Raw genomic sequence first — 16,703 nt, 5'->3', positions numbered from 1 at the left:
TTATTTTTCTTCGTAGTTCGAATGTTTGGCTGTCTCTTGTGATCTTTATTTCGTGTCCAAAATATATGTATTTTTCCACTAGCTCTACTTCGTTGTCTCCAATATTGATATTTCCGCTAGGTACTAGGTTTGTCATGAATTTTGTTTTGGAGATGTTTATTTTAAGACCTACACTGGCACACACTAACTTAAATTCATGTAGCATTGTACATATCTCCTTGAGGTTGTTATAGCATAAAACTATGTCGTCTGCGAATTTCAAATTTGTTAATCTTCTACCGTCAATATTCAGGCCTCGCTCTTCCCAGTTAAGTTTTTTACAAGCATATTCTAGTACTGCGGTAAACAGTTTAGGCAATAAGTTATCGCCGTGTCGGACTCCTCTGCCCATTGGGATATGGTCCGTGTCTTTATGTAGTTTCACCGACATAGTTGCGTTCTTGTATGTATTGTAAATTAACCTTGTGTATCGGTAGTCAATGTGGCATGCTTGTAGTGCTTCCAGAATTTTGTCAAATTCTACCGTGTCAAAGGCTTTATGGAAATCTAAAAAAGCCAAAACGAGTGGTCGATTGTATTCGATAGTCTTTTCTATTACCGTTTTAATGTTCTGTAGGTGATCACTTGTTCCAAATCCGGTACGAAATCCCACTTGCTTCATTGGCTGGTAGAAATCAGCGGGGGTACCAATCAGAAGGAGTGGTTACCGAGAGTATATTACCGAGGGTGTACTTAAGAAGCAAATCGAGGATCATGAAAGCAGTTCCACTCGGTGTACTGAACTGGGAAGGAACTCAAACGGCAGTTATGCAATGGAGTGAGTTGGAACTCTGCCGTGGCAAAAGTACTTTGGATTGAAAAGTGTAACCGCAGGGAGCGGTAGCTGCCACAGATGGATAGTTTTGTGTCGATGTTTGATTGTGATTACACTGGATTGAAGTGTGATGGGTTACTAGTATGAGTGTGTTATTATTAGATCAGGGCGCATCTGTAAAAATATTAGTACATTTGGATGTTGAGAGGTGACTCATATTTTTTTGCAGAAATTGCTTGAAAATAACTCATATAATAATACTTGAGTTATCCTCCCACTTAAATAGGTCCGGAACATTGTTTAAATAATCAAAATGTCAAAAAATTAAGGAAAAATTCGATTTTTTCCTTCGTTTTTTGATTATAACTTTAAAAGTATTCATTTCCGAGAAAAGTTGCACTGACATAAAAGTCGCGTAATTAAATTTCCTGCAATATAGGATTAAATAAAAATTTAAAAAATTGTCACCCTTGTTGCAAAATAGCAATAATTGCGAAAAAAAACCATAAAAAACAAGTATTCGCATTTTTCGTTTTTCAACCATTTATGCTACACTTAGGACCTTCATATTTCACCTAGAAAAACTTTAATGATATAATAAAACAATGCTGTAAATTTCATTAAGATCAGTTTAACAGATTTTGCAAAATAAATTTTGCAATCCAGCTTTCACAAAAAAAAATTCATTTTTTTTAATGTTGCAGAACGGAAAATAAAACAGACAGCAAGTTGAATTTGTTTTTACATATAGGAGAATACTATAAGTACCGTTCATTTGCAATTTGCAACTACCACGGCGTCATGATTTTTTTTAAATAAACATTAATTTTTGGTGGGTAAAAACACCTTTTGAATGCATTATACCTGGGATTTATTGAGTATGGTATTCTAAAGTGCATGAGCGAATGGTGGTGGTGTCTGTATCGAAATAAAATCTAAAATTATCTTTCCTTATATACTAGTACTAGGTTATTCTATATATTTTATTTGTGAGAAAACAAGGAACCTCTGGCGACCCTGGGATCTTGCTGGCTAAGAATAGGATTTTCAAAGCGCACTGGCATTAACCATCATCCCCAATCCCCAGAGATTGCAATACTTTGAAGATGATTGCCACGTATTTTATCAAAATTTTTTGTTTGAACACATTGCATTCGATTTATTTAAAAATGCTTAATGTTGACGAAATATTTACGCCACATTTCTGATAGTATAAGGCGTCTGTGGCATTCTGTGAATGACATTCTAATTATGACATAACTGTGTAACGGAAACGTAAAGTTTTATGAAGTATTAAAATAACTTATCACCATATATAATGTAGTAAAATCCTTTTGTCTGAAAAGGCATAAATTCGGGACGTAAAATCCGCATGGCAGACACAATACCACCATTTACTCTCCAGCTCTCTCTTACTCGCTTACTGTACCTATAGTCCATCTTGTGAAACCGTTTTCGTATAAAAAATTTCTGATTCTGTTTCTGTGTGGATTCCTTTCAAAAATCTCCACGTAAAATAAATATAAAGAGTACTAGGCGAATTTTTTGGGCAGAAATTAGTTTTTTAAAATCATTTTTTTTTTAACAAATCCAAAAGATTACCTTTTTTGCCCCGGAAAATATTTTTTAGGATTTCTGGGTCATTTTAAACATAAAAGGTATAAAATCCACGAGGAAAATAAACTTCCTGTAGCTGGCTGTATACCATAAATCACAAAAATACCAAGTTTCTTGTAAAAGGTATATATTAAAATACCCTAAATAAGGGTCACAATACAAAACGTTTTCGGATTAAGGAATCCATCATCAGTGTTTAAAAGCCCTAAAATTAAGTATAACCTAATTAAATGAGATAAAAGTTAAAATTGACAGAGGTTTTCAAGAACAAGAGGTCATACTTACAAAATTTGCATGCCTGAGCCACCAAAATGTATAGGGTAAAAACCCTTTAAATGTAAATAATAAAGATATTTTACATATTTATATAAAATTCATCGGATGTTATAGATAAACCTGGATGTTACTCAGGGCAGCACAGGACTCTCCCCACGTGGTTGGAACTTTTTTTGGAGAAAACCTCACATATTGGATTTCAATGGCCAACTGACAAGTGAATTCAAGAGCAACCCGAAATGACATCAAGAACTGTCAATGTAACCTAGTTGTAATATTACTTCAGTAAAAAGTACAAATAGTAAAAATAAAAGATGTTCACAAAATATGAAAGATTTTTTTCCCTAGAAATAATGCATTAATTAAGTATTCAAAATAGGGAAATGAAATGTTTACGTTACAGGAAGTTATGCAGTCAACAATACCAATAGGTGTTGTACAACACCGACATTGCCTTCTGAATGCCAGCTAGTCAGGATTGTTTCGACCTTCCTCCCTTCCTTCTTCCCTTGGCGTCCATTTTAAAATTTGTTTTCGCAATTCATCTTTCTATATGACCATACCAGATCAGTTGTCTCCTTTAAAATTCGTCTATGATGGTTGACTTGACTCCCATTATAATTCTAATTTGGTTATTTTGTATCCTTTCATCCTTCATTGTCTAGCCGATCTTCTCCAGAAGTCCATTTTCAATGCAAGTAGATGTCGCTCCAGGGATTTAGTAAATTTCCATGTTCCGCATCCATAGAGCACTATACTTTTAAAGATGGGTTAAAGATGAGATGTTTTCTTTGATTTGATAATTCTTTTGACCATAGCATCGTGTTTAGATATCCAATCGCCCTTTCTCCTTTCACGATCCATTTCTCTATCCCTGCGTGTTTCTGATTCATTAGTCATCAGTACGGTATAGTTAAGTTAGAATAGGTGTATGTTAACTTGGGAAAGGATTACTACAGGAGCATTGCCACCAATTTGTAGAAATAATGTTAGAAGACTCTGAGGATTCGAGAGCAACAACTAACACATCTACGGAGGAAGCTACAGCTACCTGAGGAAAGAAACGCCAAACGTTTGGAACGTTTCAAACAGGTAGCTGTAGCTTTCTCCATATCTTCATAACTGACAATAAATTATCCACTTTGTATTTCATTCTTTCAAGTAACCGCAAAAACTTATAACATACAAAATATGAGATCTTGCTCAAGTAAAACTAATTTATTACTTTGATACAGCAACAATGAAGGATGACAGGAATCTATTACAGTTCTAACAAAATGAGACTAGTAAAAGAGCAAAAAGGTATCTACAATCACTCAACATCATCTTCTTGCAATGAAGCGCTTTGACACTTTGGGTTTTCATGAGGCGAGGTGCCACAGCTGGCAGTCTTTCGATAAGTAAATGGAACACATTGGGTTGTAGTGTTTGTTGTAAGAAACCTGCAGTAAATCATTTGGTTGTCCACAAACAATAACTGCATTACCCAAATGGTCTACTCCATTCTCAAGGTCGTCAGTAGCTAATAACTCTTCTCCTAGTTGGATTTCTTGCAAGAAAAATCTTTGTACTGCTTCATGATGTTTAATGTTAGGAAACACTGTACTAGATCTTTTTCCAGATGATGCAGCTGCATCTCTACGAGCACATCTCCTTTGCCTCAATTTTTTCTTGAATTCTAGGTCGTTGTACATCTGTTTATCAAAGTAAAAACAATATCCGATAAATAGGGTTGTTGATACGCCTGCACATATACTGATCATTGCTTGGTGAGATACCATTTTAAGAAAATTTTCCAAAATTATCCCTCAAATGCCAGTGTCCATCACCCCACCACCACACAAGCAAAAGAAAATGTGTTAGTTGTTGCTCTGGAATCCTGGTCTTTTAACACTTTGGCCACAAATTGGTTGCATTGTTGCTGTAGTGATCCTTTCCCAAGTTAACATACACCTATTCTAACTCGGCTGTACCATACTGATGACGACTAATGAGTCAGAAACAAGTGTCCGCGGTTGTATTCCATCTTATACGTATTTTTTTTTATCCTTGTTGCGAGATATGCCGATGCCGATTATACTTCCTACCTTGATTTTACTATTCAGCTACCTTAAAAATAATAATTTACATTTTTCAAGCCTCGAAAACGCGTATTTTCGTAGTTTTATAAAAATGAAAAGAAACCTTTTTTGTTTAAAATGGCTAAGAAAACGTAAAAAAATATTTTCCGGGGCAAAAAAGTTAATCTTTTAATTTGTGTAAATGGGAAATTTTTGAACAGGAATCCGCACAGAAACCGAATCAGAAATTGTTTCACACGGAAACGGCCTCACAATACGGACTATTTCCATCCCTTTCTTACGCTACGCATTTCCGTCGGGCTTCAGCGAAAATATCCTCGAGCTACAAAATTGATTTTTACTGTTTCTCGGGAAAAGTTCTCCTCGCGATAAATCACCGGAAAAAATCCCTAGGAAACTGTTTTAGAACAATTTCTAATCCTTTTCTTCCTTGAATAATTATTATTCGTAGTCACGTCCTTCCTTGCTGCTCTGCTGAGAGAGACAGGTAATATATGGACTCTTTAGACTTCCCGGCTCTGTACTTCCTTAAAAAACTAAAGTGATATATCGCTTTCGGCTGGAGATAATACCCTCTTTAACCTTAGTTATTTAGACGAATCTACGGTGTTTCTTTGCTTTGTTAATTACTTTTTTATATATACAGCGTGTTTTACGGAGATCTTCACTAAAGGAAACTACGAAGAGAAGTTTTATTTTTGTACACTTTTAAATCCTTGCTGCTTTCTACACGTACGAAGTCCTCTATATAACATATGAGGCCATCAGAAGGGGAGTATAGATAAATACGTTCGATCTAGAGCCCGCTGGTTCCTTCCCTTCGAATTGATTATGTGTATTACTTCACACAAATAACTAGTACTGTCGCCAGTAGGGGTACAATGGCCTCCTTAATTCAGATGGACTTACCCAAGTTTTATTTATGTATTTTGACCCGTAGAACATGAATTTTCTGGGTAACAATCGATCCGGATGTCGATAAGACTCTTATAAACAAAGAACTTGAGGAATCACATAACAGCGATTTTTCGCAAAACAAAACATGTTTTTGTATTCTTTGGGTCATTCTAAGCAAAAAAACTATTTTACAAGTTTTTTCGTAGGATGCATAGTTTTCGACATAAACGCGGTTGAACTTTCAAAAAATCGAAAAATTGCAATTTTTGAACCCGAATAACTTTTGATTGAAAAATAAAATACCAATTCTGCTTACCGCATTTGAAACTTCAAATAAAATTCTATTGGTTTTGATTATTTTCATTGCTAAAAATTAATTCTTTTATTGTTAAACAAAGCTATAAACACACAGTGATTGAATGATGTTTTCAATGCATTTCTAATTTGAAATCAAACGAGTAGGCGCGCATACAGACAATTTCTACGTAGATTACGTACATTAAAACGCATGCATTGGGCCCGGGAAACACTATGTGTTTATAGCTTTGTTTAACAAATAAAAACTTAATTTTTAGCAATGCAAATAATCAAAACCGATAGAATTTGACTTGAGCTTTCAAATGCAGTAAGCAGAATTGCTATTTTATTTTTTAATCAAAAGTTATTCCGGTTCAAAAATTGCACTTCTTCGATTTTTTGAAAGTTCAACCGTGTTTATCTCGAAAACTATGCGTCCTACGAAACAACTACGTAAGACCATTTTTTGCTGAGAATCACCCAAAAAATACAAAAAAATGTTTTGTTTTGCGAAAAATCGCTGCTATGTAATTCCTCAAGTTCTTTGTTTATAATAACCTTATCGACATCCGGATCAACTGTTACCCAAAAAATTCGTGTTCTACGGGTCAAAATACATAAAAAAATTAAGGTAAGTCCATCTGAATTAAGGAGGCCGTTGTACCCCCCCCCCCCCTGGGCGACAGGACTAAACAGGCGAGAATACTTTATTAGGAAAATAGGAAATCATTCATACATTTAATACTAAGTCATCAATATTTACAAATTTAAATATGACGTGACAAACGAGACAACTCCAGTATTTATTTCTAGTTCAGAATAAGATAACAAAAGATTATTGTACAAGCGACAATAATACGAGAGATTAAAAAAAGCTCAACCATTGCAGATCTTCTTCTTCCTCTTTAGGTGCCGTGTCTGTATTCAGACGTTGGTCGTCATCATGCATACAAGTTCCAGAAACCTTTCTTTATCGGCTGCTGCGCGAAATAATTCTTCAACCGTGGAACCACACCGTTGTCTAATATTACACAATCATGAAAGTTTCTTTCGACTAATCCATCTTATTCCGTCCACTTTTGAGCATCTTCTACATTAAGATCATAAGCAGCATCTACATTCAACAAAATGAATATAAAGGTAGAACAGCGGCAGAAATTAAGAAAGCACTGAAAGAAGATATCGTGCACAAAATAAAGAAATTTAGATGGCTTGGTCACATTTGGTGATTAGGAAATGAAGCAGTGATATATGCGGTGATATAATGAAATCCAGGAGGAAGAAATAAAAAAGGAAAGACCAAAATCAAAGTGGCTGCAAGAAGTTAAAGAAGACTTACACTTACAAAACACAGCAGTAAGAGAATGGAAAGGAAGCACTAGACAAGAAAAATCGTTCATGTTAATGGTTAAGAAGATAACATAAACAAAAGTGATTGATCCCCCCATGAAAAAGGATTTAGAACAGCGGTTCTCAATCTGTGGTACATGTACCACTGGTGGTACTTTTCATTATTTGAGTTGGTACACAAAACGCAAAAACAGCTAAAATCAGCACCACTATTATAGTTAATTAGATCACTTAGCTAGATAGGTATTTCAGTTAGGTGGTACCAAAAATAATAAAAATTATTTGGTGGTACATGACTCAAAAATATTGAGTACCGCTGATCTAGTAAGTATGTGCGACTTAATAAAAAAAGTGCAGAGGTTGTAGAAGTTTTTACTATAGTCCAGGAACCGAAGCTTTTCACCTCGCAATTTTTACAGAATGGATCGATTTTCTTGGAAATTTGAGAATAACTAGTGGATAATCCAACGATCAAAATCTATATGATGCCGAAAGGCGCTTTTACCATGGGGTGGAAAATTTTTATTATATTTTGACCACAAAAGTTGATAAAAACATTCATTCTAAGCTAAACATATTCTATACATTTTTTTGATAAAATTAATAGTTTTCGATTTATTCGCTATCGAAAGTGTTGGTTTTATATCGAAAAATCAATGTTTTTCGAAAATACTCATTTACGATTCACTCAATTTTTGCCGTAGAAAAAAATTTTTTAAACCAATTTTTAAAATTTAAATTTTAGAAAAAAACGTAAAAATTTAAAGTTCTTGGGAATTAAATAACCTATAATTTCATATTTAAACATTTTTCGTATCTCTGATGCTAATCTTTCTATTCTGAAGAAAATGTCATTTTTTACAAAACTACAAAAATTCGTTATTCGCTTTTAACTCTAGTTTTTTAAAAACTAATCATTCTAAGCCAGTCAAACTTCTAGAATCTATTAATAATACATGAATAAAGAAGAATGAATGAGGCCAATGACTAAAAACACCGCTAACTTACATTAACTTAACTGTAACTTTAACATTAACATTAACCGTAACTTTTTTATTTTTTATCTTAGAAAGTTTGGTAAAAAAATTTTTGTAGGTTTTTACAAGATCTATAAGCCTATTAATATTAAATCTTTTTAAATTCCTCAGTCGCAAAAAGAGGTGACTTTGAAAGGGTTGGTAAAGGTGGTTTTTGCATGTTATTACAAGTTTTAATTGTCAGTAGCTCACTCAATTTTGCCCGCAGAAAAATTTTTGCAAACCAAGTTCTTGAAAATAAAATAAGCTATAATTTTGTATTTAAACATTTTTTCGTATCTCTGATGATAATATTTCTATTTTGAAGAAAAGCCATTTTTTTTCCAAACTACAAAAATTCGTTATTCCCTTTTAACTCCATTTTTTTTTAAAACTATTCATTCTAAGCCGGTCAAACTTCTAGAACCTATTAATAATACATAAATAAAGAAGACCACATAAGGTCAATGACTAATTTTAATTAGGGTGATGATCAGGACATTGCATTCCATCACTTTTTCACTGAAAAAAATTGGGAATGGCATTCTGGTCATTTTAAGTCACTTAATTTTTGAGCTAGAGACTTTTTTTATTTATGGAGAGATATTTTTAAATGCTTTAAATTATATTGAACAAGTTATCCTCGAAAAATGCATAGTTTTCTCGTCTTTTGACTTTGAAACTACAATATTTTTTTAATGTAATATTTACAATCTGTTCTCAACTAAGAACAATAGGTAAATTATTTAACAAAATATTACAATATTACTACAATATTTAACATTTGACGAAGAAGAGCTAACATATAATATGGTATAGCTGGATTACTATTGGTCTTAAATAAAATAAAAAAAATGGTTTTGTTTATTTTTTTAAAAGGTATATTTTTGTTAGATAAAGTTGTTTTGATAAAACGAAAACTTTTGGAGTTATTAGCAGAAAAATTTTTTAAAAGGTACATTTTTGTTAGATAAAGTTGTTTTGATAAAACGAAAACTTTTGGAGTTATTAGCAGAAAACTTATTAAAAACATTGTTTTTTTTTTCATATAAAACTAACACTTTCGATAACGAATAAATCGAAAACTATAATTTTTATCAAAAAAATGCATAGAACGTTTTTTGCTTAGAATGAATGTTTTTATTAACTTTTGCGGTCAAAATATAATAAACAATTTCCACCCACGAGATGGAGTGGCAACCACCCCCATGGTAAAAGCGCCTTTCGGCATCATATAGATTTTGATCCTTGGACTATCCACTACTTATTCTCAAATTTTCAAGCAAATCGATCCATTCTGTAAAAATTGCGAGGTTTTGTCCTATTTCAAGCTTCATTACTTGGACTAAATACAGAAAAAAAATTAAATAATCCTTGAAAGAAGGAAAATTTCCTCACTTATTGCAGTTTTTATTATTTTTTAAATCTAAATTTAGTTTCATTCATTACCTTTGGAATTTTCTTTTTGTAGTTAGAATCGATTTAATTTGTTTCATTTCCCTTTAATAATTATTTGAGAGAATTTCCTCGTCGATTTTAAAGCGACTATTATAATATTTCGACTGTATGCAGCTCACATTTAGCAGGATATTCAACTATCGATTTTGTAATAATATTGCCTAAACACAGTAAAAATCGCAGAGAAAAAGAAAAACCATGAATTCTGAAGAGAAATACGTGCACAAAGCACAAATGTTTTGCAGTTTAAAAGTGTTACTCAGTGCACATAAATTTTCTGTTTCTAGGGATGTCTGATAGTTTGCACTTGACAGTTTTGCGTTGGAATATATTTCCGTGGAAAATGGCTTAAATTTTGGTTTGGTACCCTTATCCATTCGTGTGTATGTGCGGTTTTGTTTTGTCGTGGAAGATGGATATTACGGTATCATTTTCGGATGAAATGTCACCCTACATCCTAAAGTAAAAAGTGCAATCTTGAAAATAATTTTGAAAATTACTTGTTTCGTTTTAAAAATAAATTAGAGTTTTTTAACAATCATTATCTGTTAAATAACAAGAAATCATATTGTAACGATCCAAAAAAACCTAAGATTTTAATTCACGTATTTCAAATTTCATCCTGTATAAGATTTTAATTCCGCGTCTTTCACTTATGTGCATATTGGAAATTGGAATGTTAGTTTTTTATAGACATTCGAATAACGTCTCCAAACTTCGGCGAATACACTTAGTGTCCCTTCGATTGGAATAAACAAAATCCAAATGCTTATTGTAGCCAGCTCAATTTCCTGGGACAAATCACTTTTGAATTGCGTCTAAAAAGCGCCAATCAAGGTATTCAGCATTAAGTGTCTTAGCCCGTGAGGGAATTTTTACCGATGAAATTGGGGTGGTGTGTGAGAAATATAATTCATTCCACAATGAAATATTTAAGAGGATCACATCGCAGTCCGGTGGTGAGGGGTACCGGCTCTTCGACAATACAGGTGACGTTTTAGCATTTTTTGGAGATAAAAATATCTTCGGCAGATGAGATTTTATTGTTAAGAAACCATAATTTTATTGTTAAGAAGCAGTGTCCATTACTCATCAATTTGTTCGCTGGGAAGCTGTTCTTGGTCTATTAAAATAACCTGCAAAGTCGGCAGTTAAGCCATTGCATTATGTAGGCAATAGCATTGCCTACATATTTTCTAAAAACTTTTTTGGATATTCTGTACCATAATGGAATGATCGACCAATGTCGCCCTAAAAACTCACCCTGTATACAGGGTGTTCCCGAAAATAGTGCGTTCCTTAAAGGTATAGGTAGAAGGCACGATGTAGAGCAAAAAAGTCTTATAACATTTTTTTCTAAACTCAACCGTTTGGCCAAAAAAACGAAAATACATTTTGGTATGCAAATTGAAATCTGACAACTATGTATACAAAATCTAAAGATAGACAATTCAAAAATAGTTGCCCCATGGGCCTCTAGTATTTACATTAAACCCTGTCTTCCTCCTCAACAAATAAACAAACTCTTGTTGCTTTTGATTTTCACACATAGGGAGGTATAACTATTTTGCAGGTGTCTACCTGTCTGACCTACATTTTTGGTGTCAATAACCTAAGTCACAAACAGTTCTTGTACAGTGATGTCACATTCGTTAATTTTATGAAAATAAAAGTTCGCTTATATGGAGAACAATATAATTTTTTTTGGAAACGCTTAACTTTAGAAAAAAATGTTCTTAAATAGGATTTTTTTGTTCTACATTGTGTATTATATCCCTACCTTAAAGCAACGCACTATTTCCGGAGACACCCTGTATACATTAAAAAAAAGAATAAAAAAAGATATTGTCAATTACATAATCTTATTTACTGCATTCCTTATTACCATTCCCCAGTTCCCACAGTACTCCAAAACTTTAAATTCAAAAGCGGTTAACTGAGAAATAATTGAAAGCATTTTTATCCCTATCCTTAAAGCCGCGTTTACACGATGACAATTGGCGAGACAATTGTCAGAAGACAACTGACTGGCATGAAATTATTGTCTTCGTCGTAACACTTCAGGTCAATTGCCTTGCCAACTGCCCTCACAATTGGCCCAAAATTCAGTTGTCTCCGGGAGTAGACTGAGGACAATGGGCTGCGCCCAGTGAGCCCCTCCCCTCCACTCGAAATCTCAATTGTCGCGACAATTGGCGCCGTGTGAACAGTGTAGACCGGTAAAGCTGATTTAACATTAGTTTTAAGTCCTCACCGGACACAACAGATGACGAGCAGTCGGTCATGTTTTAGTTGTCTACTGTAATGGCAATAGTTGGCCCCCCATATAAACATCTTCTCGTTCAACTGGACTGGCCTCATACAATCCGCAACCACGTGATGATAATTGTCCAATGACAATTGTCTCGCCAATTGTCATCGTGTAAACGCGGCTTAACGTATAGCCGGCATTTAAATTGGTTCCCTGAAAAAAAAAGGAACGCGATGCAATTGTAGTATTCAACCTGGCGACCTCTTTCTTCTGCCTAGCAGAGCTAATGACTTTTGGCTACAAAAGACCCATCCTCTTCCAAAGTGGCTGACAGGGATAACATATTACATATTACAAACTACAGTTAAATTTGTACAACCTTGGAATCCATATTGGTGGCATAGGAAAGGGAGATTTTAATATTTGGCTTTAACATGAAGCTGTCATGATGAAGGGTTAGACAAAACGTAACAATTAATGAATACAATTTTGAAGTCGTCAAAGAATTTAAGTACTTGGGAGCGATCATAACATCTGAAAATAACTATGAAAAGGACGTGGCAGCCAGGATTATTGCAAGAAACAGGGCATATTACTCGTTAAGGACCCTACTTAAATCAAAAATACTCTCAAGACCAGCAAAAATAAGAGTATATAAGACAATAATTCGTCCCACAATAACGTATGGAAGCGAAACCTGGACTCTGAATCAGCGGGAAACAACAAAATTACTGGTACTTGAAAGAAAGATACTGCGGACTATCTATGGGCCTTGCAGAGAAGAGACAACAGGAGAATGGAGAAGAAGACACAATGATGAACTCCAGACAATATACGGAGATGAAAACATAGTACGCTACATTAAATCAAACAGAATACGATGGGCGGGTCACGTACTAAGATCAAGTGACGAAAGACTTCTAAACGCCACATTCTGGGAAAGGCCCGTTGGAAAAAGGTCAGTTGGTCGCCCAAGAAAGAGATGGAAGGACGCAGTAGCCAGCGATCTACGCAAAATGGGAGTACAGCAATGGGAGTACAGCAATGGGAAATAGCTGCTCAGGACCGACAACAATGGAGGGAAATAGTAAACGCGGCCAAGACTCACATAGAGTTGTAGAGCCAAATAATGATGATGATGATGATGAAGCTAAGAGAGGACCCAAGAGATAGGATCCTGTTTAAGAAAGTACATAAAAGATCACGTTAATCCACCTGCTTAAAACTTGGTTCTGTGGTGACACTGTAATCAAGTTTGTTGTTAGCAAAATAGAAAATAGCTATGAGAAACTATTGGAATACATCACAAACAGGAAAGTTAACTCAGAGAAAGAGAAAGTAAATTGGGTCAAGACTCGTGAAACCAAAGTTTTAAAGAGGGAGCCTTTCTGGCTCTACATGAAACCAGACACAACAGAAGAAAACGCATAGATAGTAGATGAAACAGAGTCGACTGCAGAAATCGTTCAAAGATATGGAGTTGGATCCGCAGTTATGGCCAACAGGTAAACCACTATACGAAGAAAAAATTAAGAAGGATCTAAATATGAGAAAATATACAGGGTCTCCTATTTTAAAAAATTGTTTGTCTGCTGTGCGGAATTATTGCTATACTTGATCGGTACGTAGTTAATAATCATCCTGTCGAATTAGGCATATTAGAAGCCTGGAGATTATCGTTGCCTACATTTTGTCTAAATAAGCTTTTTAATTATTCTGTACCATAATGGAGTTATGGATCAATGACGCAATAAAAACTCACCCTGTATATATGTACATTAAGAAAAAGAATAGAAAATATATTGTCAATTACATAATCTTATTTACTGCATTCCTTATTACCATTCCCTAGTTCCCCACCGTACTTCAAAACGTTAAATTCAAAAACGGTTAACTGAAAAATAATTGAAAGCATTTTTATTCCTATCCCTAACGTATACCCGGTATTTAAATTGGTTCCCGGGAAAAAAAAGGAACGCGATGCAATTGTAGTATTCAGCATGGCGGTGGTGACCTCTTTCAAACGTGCTCAGCAGAGCTAACGACTTTTGGTTTGCTTGACTCTCTTGTCTCGTTAGAAAAAACAAAAATTCCTGAAATTTGTACATCGCACTTTCAAGTCCCGTCTCCCAGCTCTCCTTTTTTTTATTAAATATTTTATTTTAGCGAAAAATTTAGAGCTAGTGGAATCCATTTTAATGGGAAGAGGAGAGGGGTAGTTCTTCCTGAAGTATATAATTTATTAAATACACCCTCAATTATTCCGAGAAAAAGTAAATCAAAAATGTTAGTTTTTTATATATTGGATATTATAGATATATCCAGAGTGAGCTAAAGAAATCGAAAGACATTCATTATCAGAAAGTACATTTTTTTAAAACCCAGCGGCAGGTCATTTTTTGATTAAAAAGGGACATATTTTTTAGGTATTTTCGATTATATATTACTTACACCCCTAAGCCAGGATAAGAATGACCCCATTTTTTATTGACAATGTGGTGTCAGACAATTCCCTCTACATTATTCTTTAAACTTTTAAATTCCGTCCAATACTTTTGTTTTATTTATTTAAAAAGACAAACTGTAAATTGTATTAACCTGCTTACTTAATTGATTTATTACACCAATAATTTAATTTTTTATAAATTTTATTTTTTTTTTGTCACATTTGTCACACTAAGTAAATGATATGATATAAACTCATAAAGAGCATGAAATTAAAAGATTCTCTTGTGAATGTCAGTTGTAAGCAATAATTTGTAGTCTTGAAAATGTATTACCATACTTTATTCCATTCCGGAAATAGTATATAGCGTTTCGTTCTATTTTATAAACAATAAATCTGCCAATATGACAGCTTGGCAATTTAGTAAACGACATCAAGATAAATAAGACATTTTTGGGAGTAAAAAAATTTCAGGAAGCTGGCTATACAGAGTGTTTCATTAGTAATTGTCCATATAGTAACTGGAGAAACCTTATCACAAAATATGAAGATATAACCTAAAACACTTTAATAAAATATTCCTCCTAACCGAGATACAGAGTGTTTTATTACAAATATCCTAAAATGATTTTAACCCTTTGTTTTAACACCTTCTAATATTTTTTGTTCAAACTTGCCAAACGGTTTACACATGTTAGAATTCTTTAACTAATGGTAAAAGGCAGTTTTCCGCTATTAACAGAGGCGTGCTGTATGGATATATACTTATTTTTTACCCCTTTTTCCCCCTCACAATCTACGCCACTGTCGTAATAATTTTAGCCCATTGTTGTAACATCTTCTAATATTTTTTGTTCAAACTTGACAAACGGTTTACACATGTTAGAATACTTTAAGTAGTGTTAAAAGATAGTTTTTCGCTGTTACCAGAGGCGTGCTGTAGGGATATATATTTAATTTTCCCCCTTTCCCCCTCACAATCTACGCCACTGTAGTAATAATCATTTTAGCATGTTTTTTTATTCTTTGTTATTTTTTACGTAAATATCATCCTTTTGTCTCAATGCAATAGAGTGAGTAGTTTTCAAGTTATTTGCGCTTAAAAGTAAAGGATTCAATAAGATTATGTGTAATTGAAACACATAATCTGATTTAATGTTTAAAATACATAATATTATTGAATCCTTTACTTTTAAGCGCAAATAACTTGAAAACTACTCACTCTATTGCATTGAGACAAAAGGATGATATTTACGTAAAAAATAACAAAGAATAAAAAACATGCTAAAATGATTATTACTACAGTGGCGTAGATTGTGAGGGGGAAAGGGGGAAAGGGGGAAAGGGGGAAAATTAAATATATATCCCTACAGCACGCCTCTGGTAACAGCGAAAAACTATCTTTTAACACTACTTAAAGTATTCTAACATGTGTAAACCGTTTGTCAAGTTTGAACAAAAAATATTAGAAGATGTTACAACAATGGGCTAAAATTATTTTAGGATATCTGTAATAAAACACACTGTATCTCGGTCAGTAGGAATATTTTATTTAAGTGTTTTAGGTTAAATCTTTATATTTTGTGCTAAGGTTTCTCCAGTTACTCTATGGACAATTACTAATGAAACACCCTGTACATAATAAAAAACGAAAAAAAATAATTGAAACAGGTCCAAAATTACAGCAACCGAAATGGAGTCCATGATAAGAAGCTGTAGAGTAACAAAATAAGATCGTATTAGAAATGAGGAGATAAAAAATAATTGCAGTAGAACAAGACATCCTAAGCTATATTAAAGAAACACGTTTAATTTGGTATGAACACGTAAGAACAGCAGATCGTATAAGGTGAATATCATAGATTTCAGATTTGAGTCTCATAATAATGTGTTCAACATATTATACATTAAAAAGCAAGCGAGACAAAATGCAAGCCTCACATATTTGTCACTTTTGACATTATTTTATTGGTATTGCCGTTTTCCGTTCTAATATATCCATCCTGGCCTACGTCTTCTACTGTACTAATATCTCGATTAATCTTACATGATTAATGCAGTCAAAGCTTTTTTGTAATTAGTGTAATATACCCATATACCCCAGGCTGTGGGTGAAAAAACGTGATATAATTCAGGAATTTTTGAAACCTATCAGGTGTTGTAAAGGACGATGCCAGGAATAACTTCTACTAAAATGTGA

General features: G+C 33.7%; 1 protein-coding gene and 1 pseudogene across 1 annotated transcript in view; both read right to left on the bottom strand.

Moving 5' to 3' along the window:
• LOC114333649 (follistatin-related protein 5-like) overlaps positions 1-16,703 on the bottom strand; it is a 523,352-nt gene that overhangs the window by 369,499 nt on the left and 137,150 nt on the right. The gene's annotated exons all lie outside the window — the stretch shown is intronic.
• On the bottom strand, positions 3,977-4,526 carry LOC114333358 (mitochondrial import receptor subunit TOM20 homolog B-like; annotated as a pseudogene).

Source organism: Diabrotica virgifera, chromosome 5 (genome assembly GCF_917563875.1).
Source record: "Diabrotica virgifera virgifera chromosome 5, PGI_DIABVI_V3a".
In the NCBI taxonomy this organism is placed as follows: Eukaryota; Metazoa; Arthropoda; class Insecta; order Coleoptera; family Chrysomelidae; genus Diabrotica; species Diabrotica virgifera.
Note: the sequence above shows the minus strand (reverse complement) of the source record. Positions and strands in the feature narration are given on the sequence as shown.